We start from the raw sequence: 10,815 nt of genomic DNA, 5'->3' as shown, positions 1-10,815 counted from the left end.
TATCTTATTCGATTGCTTTTGGTTTTAACTGTACATTCTTTGCATCCTAATTTACATTATCGTGCATATTACATTTGAATCTTCTCTTGGAATTCATAATACAATAGTAACCTATTCAATGTTTACCTGACTCATCGTTAAAATCATATTAGGGCCGTATTTTCCTCTCATAACCTTTTCAATTGTACCTATCACATTTACCTGAAATGCAGTCATTTGCTGTAAAGTTTTTCATACTAGTTTCTAATTCTATCTCTATCTATCTTAAATTGTTCTTCTCTTTCTCGTTTATTTAAATACATGTCTAAAATTTTCTAACGAAAGTTCATCAATATACATCAGTAAGCACGGTTCTCAATAATACGCATTTAGTTATTTAAGTTACAATAGTTGTACATATTTTTTAATTGTGAATAGTCTCGATCCTTTAATAATAAATCTAGTAAAAAAAAAGGAAAAATGATCAACTAGCTGTACAACATTAAGTTGGCGTACAGCAGAAGCTTGTATAAGTTAAACACCGACTATCCTGCTTCAACAATCACAATTCCATCTTACGTGAGATAGCACGTGATATTGGAGATATGAATTTCTCCAATGTGTCCAGTCGTTCGATTTTGATAGATAATTCGGGCTTGAGAGCTGTTGTATCCATGGGCGTACCCGGAGGAGGGGGTAAATGGGATATTTTCTATACAATAATTAAAGATAATGTGCATTTATTTAAATTACAAAAAATACCGTTTTTACGGTTAAATACAAGGCAGTAGCTTTCTACAGATTTTTCTATACAATAATTAAACATAATGTGCATTTATTTAAATTACAAAAAATACCGTTTTTACGGTTAAATACAAGGCAGTAGCTTTCTACAGATTTTTACCAGGACAATTTTTGCGTACCAAATTAAATAATTAAAAATTGGTTTAAATACCAAGAGATTGGTGCATTTTTACGTTTACCATCACTGGTTTAGGGGGAGGGTAACTGCCTCTCTCAGTATATCCATGACTGAGTCAATATCTATACAATTTTGTATACAAATTATAAACCAGTAGTAACAATTTTGTTTAATTTTTAAAGCTTCTTCATTTAATATTAAAATACTGATGTGTTTACTTTCACAGGGTTTACTAACTAAATACACGAATAATAATAACAATGGTTAAAAAATTTGTTGGGGTGCAAACGTACCATAGTATTAAAGGGCATTATTAACACGGGGTTCAATCACGCCAGAAAATTTTTAGAATAATTAGCAAGGAGTGCAATCATAATCTACCAATTAAATGTATTTATAATTTTTGATAGCGAAAGTAATTTCCGAAAATGTTTTTGAAGCCTGCAAGCGTCTTAGGGTTAGAAATAAAAATCCAATCCAATCGAAGCCCTGCGCACGGGTTACATTTAATCATTTTCAACTAGTTCTTTCAGAATACCATTTAATATATTTAAATTACATATTTCCAAAAAAAAAAGGAATGATATCTTATGAATATAATGCTTATGATTACTCAGGAAAATAATTGTACACGTAAGATAATGATAAATCAAGGCTAGGATATAGGTCAATTATTTATTATTCTGGCGCAGTGCAAAATTACGAAACGAATTAGCAGTCTGTTTATGTCGTTGTCAGTATATGTATAATAATTTTATTTAGTTTGTTTCCTACTGTTGTAACACTCTATTCCTTATATGGAAATTAGTGGTAGTTATATATGAAATCCTATATTTAATATATATAATTAAGTTAATAAAAATCGACGGATCGTTAACCTTGTAGGTCGGTTTGGCGTGGTTGCTGTTGTCACTTCTCGTAGTTTAGTGGTCAGAACATTAGTGCGTAAAGCCAAAGGTCCCGGGTTCGATTCCCGGCGGGGGTGTGACAACAGCAACAATTTTTCCCTCATTAATTTGAGGTAGCGTGTAGTGGGTAAAAAATTCAGAAATGAATTTTCAGAATAATATTTCATATTAAACTAACTCACTTCTAAAAGATATCTAAATTATATGTATGTTTAATCATAGTATATTCAGTATATAGTTACATTAGTTCGACGGATCGTTAACCTTGTAGGTCGGTTGGTCGTGGTTGTTGTTGTCACCTCTCGTAGTTTAGTGGTCAGAACATTGGTGCGTAANTTTTTTATATAGTTTATTTGCAAATTTTATTCCCTGGGTCAACACTGATTTTAATTTTGGTAGAAGAGTGGTTGTTACAAGACCAACTCTGGCACATCCTTGGGATTCATCGTTAGTCCAAGGTTGTATGCCAAGTCAGTCTGATATTATTACTCGGTAGTTCAACCATATCTGGCCCAGAGTTGTAATTCAACTTTGTCCCAGAGCTCATGTTTGGTCCACACCTAACCCAATCGTACTTTCCTACATGGAATATTTCACTTAAATCTGCTTTGATTTGTGTTGAAGTCCAGATGACATAAAAGCTTTTGGGTGTTTCATTCCCACCAGCCAATAATGGTGGTCGGCAGGCAGTCCCTCCGGACCACGCCGGAAGGTAGGGCGAAAGGCCCTCTTCAGCCTCCGTTCGGGAATCGTAGGAATGGGTGGGTGGTGGTTCGGGTGAGAAAGATGAGACGGACGAAATGAAGACAGAAGAGAGTGAAATATTACTGCCTCAGCATTTGCCTAAGTGATCCAAGGAAACCACAGAAAAACTTGGAGCAAGGCAGATGGACCCGGAGTCTAATCGGCGTCCTCCTGAATGCTAAGCAATGGTCTAAACCTCTAGACCATGCCACCCGGTACTGATTTATACAAAACACTTTAGTATTCTTCACATTTTGTCCTTCCAAATATGCTGGATTCCTGAGCAGGTACCTGCTCGAAGTTTATTTGTTTGTTTACAAACGAGAAAAATATATTATTTGCATTATTACAATTTAAATATTTTGAACCCTAGACAAAAATTTTCAGTCTCTCAGAGTCTTTCAGCGTCTCTGAGAGCGTCTTTCACAGTCTCATTCAGAAATTCGAGTATCTCGTTCAGAAACTGGATACGAAATGAGGATCTCTCTATGAACGACTCGAGTCTCTACGCTACGAGATACGCTAAACAGTTTTTTTGACAGTCTCTCTCAGCGACACCAGAGAGACTAGATGAGAGACGGAGATTCGAGTCTCGCTTTCGGAGACTCTATGAGACTGAACATTTTTATCTCGGGAACTTTCTGCTTTACTCGAAATTTTAAAGAGATATTGAGCACTTCAAAACAGAAGGTTTGTATGAAGTTATTTCTAAATGACGACCATTAACTTTATACTTGAATTACGTGAGTTATGATTAAAGCTTTTTTTAAAGTAATTTTTCCAAGTGAATGTCATTGGTTTTTACTTAATTTACTTTTTTATAGAGTGGCTGCTTTATTTTACTACCTTTGGAAACATGGCATGTAGAACATTTTAGACGATAAAAAAGTTTTCCAATACTTTCGTGCTGTAGTAGATGTTATATACCGATGTGAAGTATAATGGAAGGTCAAACTTTTTGTAGTTTTCTAATACAGAAATAAATGTGCGGACATGCAACGCTATTATTTCTTAATTTTGTTGGAAATTGCTCCTTCAATATTGAGAAATATTAGCTATATTACATTATCGCATGTGATGGATCATTAGTCTAGCCCGTTTGGACTTAAGTGAAAACAATGGTAATAAAAGTCTCGAAAGTCAATACAGGCATAATGAAATAAAAGTACACATAATATTCATATTAAGTATGATTCATAACTATTGTCGATGCAAAACGATGAATATACATTTTGAAATTTAAGTTGGCAGCCTTACCGGTACAGCTACACTGCGTTTGACGTTAGACTTTACTGTTTTTTGCAAGAAGACTTGAAATAGATGACACAATTGGAGGGGGGTGTAACCTAGACGTATGCGCAGAACTTTCAACTTGAGTAGAGGGGGGTGAACCCGATGTATGCGCAGAACTCTAAAAAGTTTTTGTGCGCGCATATGACAATTTGAGTGCGATACGTTCACGTAAATGGGACACTTGGACATAAACCGAAACATAACCCAGAATGCTCACCAGTGCGATGACACGTCATGAATCAACGTCATATTGTACTGATGAGACAAGTGTGAGGTAGTAGTAGGTATATCACGAATTTTTTATTGTAAGAAACTTTAATGGAACAAAATTTCCGAACGAATAAACAGTATGGCGTCGATTTCTGACGACCAGTATGTTGGGTTATATTTCGGAACACACCCATGGTATTCATATTTTGCCTTATGAAATCTCACTTCCTTCCTTGGAATGGAGTCTTCTGTCTGTCGCCTTCTTGGTATTAGATTGTCTTGAGTTATATAAACTATTTTAAAGCAGAAACTTACAGCAATAATCTAGAATTGAGAGTTCAATGAGAAATTTTGATTTTAATAATTTCTTACGAAGATCTAATATGTTTAATTTTGAGACAATAAATTAACTAAACGTAAGTGTTTTCGGTATGATTTGTCTACTTCGGGAGGATTTGTCAACACTGGCTTGATGTAATCTCTAGACAAAAATTTTCAGTCTCTCTCCAGTCTCTCAGAGTCTTTCAGCGTCTCTGAGAGCGTCCCTCACAGTCTCTCAGGTATTGCCTAGGTGTTTTTATGGATTTCTCACAGTCTCTGTATGAGAAACTCGAACGGTAAAATTGTTAATTCAGAGGTTCGAGTCTCTCACAGAGAAACTGAATGAATAAAACTGAAAAATTGAGAGACTCGAGCGTCTCGTAGAAAGACCGGGATCTCTGAAATATGTTGAATTTTAACCATGTCTATAGAGACACCACTTATTGAGAGATTCGAGTCTCTCGTTCAGATTCGAGTCTCTCGTTCAGAGACTGGATACGAAATGAGGATCTCTCTATGAGCGACTCTAGTCTCTCGTTCAGAGATTCGAGTCTCTCGTTCAGAGACTGGATACGAAATGAGGATCTCTCTATGAACGGCTAGATTCTCTCGTTTAGAAACGCTAAACAGTTTTTTTTACAGTCTCTCGATAGTCTCTCTTAGCGACACCAGAGAGACTCGATGAGAGAGACTGAACATTTTTATCTCGGGATGCCATTCACATTAGTGACGTGACCAGTGACGCGCATCTCTCTTTTGAATTTTTTATTAACTCTATTTTAGTTTGAAGATCACATTTTACGTGACAGAGCTATGTGTTTTGAGGTCGAGTCATGGCGGGAGCTTTTATTTATTAGAATTAATTGTCTATTCTCGACAGACAAATCAGTTAGTTGCCTAGTAACTAAATTTCGCTTCAATACAAGCAAATAGTCATTAACATCCAATTGCTTTGCGACGACCACAACAAGAGATTGAGTACGTATCGCCCGATGCATTTACCTTGCAGAACACGAGCCAATAATTGAACATTAATAACATTTTGCGGTCGAAGAGACCGCTAGCAACAAATAGACTAGATTTTATGCAAGTGACTTTGAAACTATTGTGACTACAATGAACTTGTCGTTTTCGTGCCCAATCTGTCCCTAATCCGCTAAATAACATTTATAAACAATAATGTAACTATAGTACTGTATGAAAATAAATGAAAGTAAAACAAAAATACTGGTATGCAAGGGAAGAAAAAGTAGGGAAAGAACGAATATAAAGATAGGAGACGAAAAATTAGAAGAAGTGGCCATTTTAGGAATCCAGGAAGTCAGAAAAGTCAGGGCGAAAGGAGTAGTAGAAATATAAAGCAGAGAATAGTGAACGAACGAGTCGCCTTCAATAAAAAGAAGTCACTTCTATGCTCGCGAATGATTACTTTAGAAATTCGAAAAAGGTTGTTAAAGTTGTGTGTCTGGAGGGTGGTGCTGTACGGGTGCGAAACATGGATAGTGGAAGCGCCGGAAAAGAAAATGCTCGAAATGTGATGTTACAGGCGAATGATGAGGATACCGTGGATAGAAAAGGTTAGACATAAAGATGTATTAGAAAGAATAGGAGAACATAGGACTCTATGGAAGTCAATAAAAATAGGCGAGATAGGTTGATAGGACACCTTCTCAGGCATGAAGGTCAAGTCAGAGACATATTAGAGGCAGAAACAGGAGTTAGGAAGAGTAGAGGTAGACCAAGGTTAGATTACTGTTCGCAAATAGTTAAGGATGTGGGTTGGTTTAGTTTTAGGGAAATGCGAAGTTTAGCTCAGGATAGGAAAGAGTGGAGGTGCGTGTTCAATCAGTCTTAGGACTACCTTATGATGATAGTTAACTAATGAAGAGTTTTGTGACTAATCATTTTAAATACTTTCTGGATATATTCAACAATATCGGTTTTATAGTAAGTAGTAACTTAAAGGATATTATGAAATAGTAAAAGACTTGCTCATCAAAAACTAACGGTAGAGCTACTTGGTTAGTAATACAAATAATTTCACCGTAAAGAAGTACTAAATACAATAAATCGCGAGCATAGAAGTGACTTCTTAACTTCTTTATTGAGACTCGACCCTGCGCTAACCTCTGCTTTCTATCCCTACTACTCCTTCCGTCCTGACTTATCTAACTTCCTAGATACCTAAAATCAGGTACTTCTTCTAATTTTTCGCCTCCTATCTTTATACTCGCTCTTTCCCTACTTATTCTTTCCTTGCATACCAGTGTTTTTGTTTTACTTTCATTTTTTTTATTGTTAATCATTACGTTCTATAAAAACTTCTAAGCGCCTAGCAGCCAATTAATGACTTTTAGCTAAATTTACAAATACTTTCGGATTTATTAACGTAATAATGTAGTTCATAAATCCTGTGTTGTCAATCTTGTGGTACTGATGAGTGCTTGACCGAACGATCTGCAATGATTTGACAGTTGTTGACATTTGTTTTCTGTATTTTTGTATACTTTTCAATTCGAGTATTCTATATATATATATATATTTCAACATATTTCTAGATTTGAATATGATGTGTAAAATATTACTGATTTGCAGTGGATGGGAGTTGTCAATTGAGGAAGATGGCGGAGTTCCAAACCTAATTTATTTAAAAATGAATTTTTTGTATTATTTTTTTCTGTGAATTTTTCCGATATTTTAATGGTTATTCTGCTATTCAGGGCGGAGACGAATTCAACAAATCAGTGGTCATTAAAGTTAATCTAACCTAACCTAACCTTGTTTTTTTTTAAACAGACCAAAAACAATATTTCGCGATTTATAGCTTACCTATATACCGACAGACAGCGAATTGGATTGTTCTAAAAATTTCTAGTACATGACCGAATGATCTGGAATAATTGAGGTTAATCGATTATTTCGACGCAATTATTAATTTTTTTTATGTGAATTCCGATATTTTAATAGATATTCTGCTATTTTTGGAGGGGCAAATCCGAAAAATCAGAGGCCATCAAAATCGGAACAGCCATTCTTGAGTTATAAATGGTGTAAATAACCCAACTTTATTTTATGAATATAGGTAATTTATTATTTTGTTATCTCTATATCGTGATTAATTATTAGAAACTCTAATCCATCCGATTTATTCTTAGTAGACACAAATCTAATGTAAGGAACTAGATTAAATTTCTTCCTTTGTACGCTGCTTGACTTTCTGACATTCAGGAATTTTTCTACCATAGAGACTGTAGGATAAAATAACAAACATCCGCTTAAATTCGCAGGATAACTTCTTCTTTGTTGGAAAAATGCGCCTGAAATTAAAAATGTTGACACAAGACTTGTCCCTTTTCAGAGAATGTCCGTAAGAGATGAAAGCAATCTCGATCCCTTCTCCCTTAAGAATCACTCGCTACTGAGAAACGCCCTGTTACAATGAAAAATATCTACTAAAGGCAGACCTCAACATAGTCCCTCAGACACTTCTATTTATATCCAAGTCAGCTTTTTATCCCTCGGTGGATTAGTTGTGAAAGAAAGATAGATAGGGTAATAATTACCTGTTTAAATGATCGCTTCCATTAGGTAGATGATTTTTTATTAAATAGGCGAAGGATCTGTACTTATTTCTATAGATTAACCAAAATTGACCTGGTTCTGGCTAAAATAAGATATAGTAGGGTTGCTTTTTTGCCTGGGAGTATTTTTTTCATATTTTATAATTCAAAAGTATAAGCAAAGAATCTAGGCACTTAAGGGTTGAAAGGTTTGTATTTGTGTGAAGAACCAAACAAATAAAAACCTTCCAACCCTTAAGTGTCTAGGTTCTTTGCTTAGTTTTATCCAAACTACGAATAAAAATGGAGAATAATTCAAAAGTATAATTTCTATTTTTGAAGTGAAAACTTCTTTAGCGACGTTGGGCACTTTTTGGCATGGGAAAATATTATGAGTTCGCGTCACCGACATGCTTATAGCAGTATATATCTGAGTATATCTGTATCTATACAGAGAATTGTTGAAATTAATGATGGCAATGATGCAATGTTAAAAATAAAGTATATTGAAATTTATGTAAATATTTGAATAATAAAAAACCATATAAACATGCATATAATTGTTGCTCGGAGTGTCAATAGATGTGAAAATAAGATTGATGTTCATAATTTTTATTCAAACATTGTGAAATTTCAAATTTTAATACTAAACGTTCTAAGTTTTCACTTCTATCGGCAGTCCCTATAACTGCCAATTTTTTTTGTTATAAAAGACTCGAGATCAAACAGAATTACTTTTCTTACATATATTGTTGATAATATATCAACTGTGATCAATTTAGAATGCTATTTTTAANTGTGGTGGTTATGCTATTAAAATTGTAGGTTATATGAAACGTTTGGAAGTTTGACATAGCGCCATCTATTGAATATTGCGATCATAAATTGAGATGTAAGCTATCCTATCTTTCAAGTTGGATCAAACTGCTCATGGTGTACAAATTTGATTAAAATCGGTGAAGTAGTTTAGGTGTCCATCGCGGACAAACAACGTGACACGTAATTTAAATATATGAAGATAGACACTGCATCTATCTTCACCATCCTTTCTCCCACCTGAAGAAGCCGTACGGCAAAACAATTGTTGTGGTCAACAAATTACTTCAATTATTAACAATTATTCAATGGAGTAAAAATAGTAGTATACTGTTCATTATAACCGTACAAAATTATTGTACATATCATCTTAAGGTCATCAGTCCTAAGACTGCTTGGACACGTACCTCAACTCGTTTCTATCCTGTGCTAGTCTTCGCACTTTCTTTCTTTTTTCTAAATTTTCAAATCCTATGTAGGTACGTGTTTTCTATCGTTTTCTCTATTGTTACCAGTAAAAATTTTTAAATGTTCATTTTAACCAAGTACTGGTCGCTGATCAGTGTACATGACAACTGAATTTCGCTCTAATATATGTAATAATTATTTTCAGACAAACTTAAAGGCAGCGCTCCGAGTAGAATTGTAAATGTTTCATCTGTTGTGCACACGATTGCGAATTTAGATCCTGACGATATGGACAGATATCCAAAAGAGCGTCCTCTCTCGTATTACGTGACCTACGGCAATAGCAAATTGGCTAACATATGTTTTAATATAGAACTGGCTAGAAGACTAGAAGGAACAGGCGTAACTACAAACGCTCTTCATCCCGGTTATATTTTCACCAATATTTTTGACGAAATATCAGGCCTTCAAAGGACGATTCTCAACTTTTTTGCGGGCATTTGCTCAAAGGTAAATAAAACGTTCTTGCAAGTATTACACTAGATACCTATGTTTGTGAGAAATTGGCTGGTATTGTTACGAAAAGTTTAAAATTCAGGAGTATTGGCAAATATTTTGGGAGACAGTACTATCTAGTACTAGTAAAAATTATTCTTTTCAATTTCACTCTACCGAATTACGACCAAACTAGTTCCATAAATTTCTCTAAAATATTATCGGAAAAGGTCCGTTTGCAGGACTAAACCGCCGATATGTACGAATGGAGTACTGAAACAGTACCGCATTTAGTACGAAAAGAACACGGATTGTTTTCCAGAAATCTACTGAAATACCACCGAAAGAGCCACACATTTATACTAAAAAAGCGCCGAAACAACACTACAGGGATACTAAAATTTGAATGTATATACGTATTATTTTTGATTTTTAAATACTTTTATATGAAAATCAATAAAAATCAACGAGAGCGAAGCGGTCTGGCTTGACATAATTAACAAAAATTAAACCTGTTTAACATATTGTTTTGTGAATATCATAACTTTATCTATTATTTATAATATTTTATTTGATGACTAAAAAGTTAAGTTTATCTTCGTTTCTTTCGTGAATTATACTTTTCATTTTGTATCCAAGCCCAGGGCCGGACTGGTCCGGGGTGCAGGGGTGCAAATGCACCCCGGGCCAAACGACTCAAAAAATGTGAAAAAAAAAGAGAAATTAAAAAAATATTTTAATAGTTTTCAAATTTTTTTATAAAAGGAAATCAAAAAAAACTATATAAATATCATTTCTAAAGAAACGTTAAAAATTTTTTTTAGAAGAATTAAGACTAGATTAATTAATTAAAACCGAGACAAAGACAAGGCCAAAACCTTCAGTCCGGCTCTGCGTGTATGTACCTATTAGGAATTAATGTTTATATTTTAAAGAAGTACAGCACAATAAATATATTTCTTTTTTATTCGGGTGGAACTTACTGATGCTTTATAAGAAATTAATAACTTTAATGCGCAAATTTCAGCATTTGACATTACCTTATAAAAACAACTATGCATTGACAAAGTGTATTAATGACTAATCGGACGGTCTCCCATGAATAAAACATGCAGTTAAATATTTCCTATTAGAGAAATTTTTATAGGAAATACTAGCT

The 10,815-nt window shown here is 34.3% G+C and overlaps 1 protein-coding gene and 1 long non-coding RNA gene across 8 annotated transcripts in view; one reads left to right on the top strand and one right to left on the bottom strand.

Annotated features, from left to right (window-relative positions):
* LOC108732698 overlaps positions 1–10,815 on the bottom strand; it is a 76,671-nt gene that overhangs the window by 33,464 nt on the left and 32,392 nt on the right. The gene's annotated exons all lie outside the window — the stretch shown is intronic.
* The window catches only part of LOC108732694 (retinol dehydrogenase 11-like), a 21,164-nt gene that overhangs the window by 972 nt on the left and 9,377 nt on the right, over positions 1–10,815 (top strand). The window contains exon 1 of one of the 3 annotated variants that reach the window (XM_018463638.1): positions 1,629–1,711. The exons of the other annotated variants lie outside the window; for them this stretch is intronic. The gene's annotated coding sequence lies outside the window, so the exon portion shown is untranslated. Of the gene's footprint in view, positions 1–1,628; positions 1,712–10,815 lie in introns of those variants that run through there. 3 annotated transcript variants of the gene reach the window in all.

This window comes from Agrilus planipennis, unplaced genomic scaffold (assembly GCF_000699045.2).
Source record: "Agrilus planipennis isolate EAB-ADULT unplaced genomic scaffold, Apla_2.0 scaffold56, whole genome shotgun sequence".
Taxonomy (NCBI): Eukaryota; Metazoa; Arthropoda; class Insecta; order Coleoptera; family Buprestidae; genus Agrilus; species Agrilus planipennis.
Note: the sequence above shows the minus strand (reverse complement) of the source record. Positions and strands in the feature narration are given on the sequence as shown.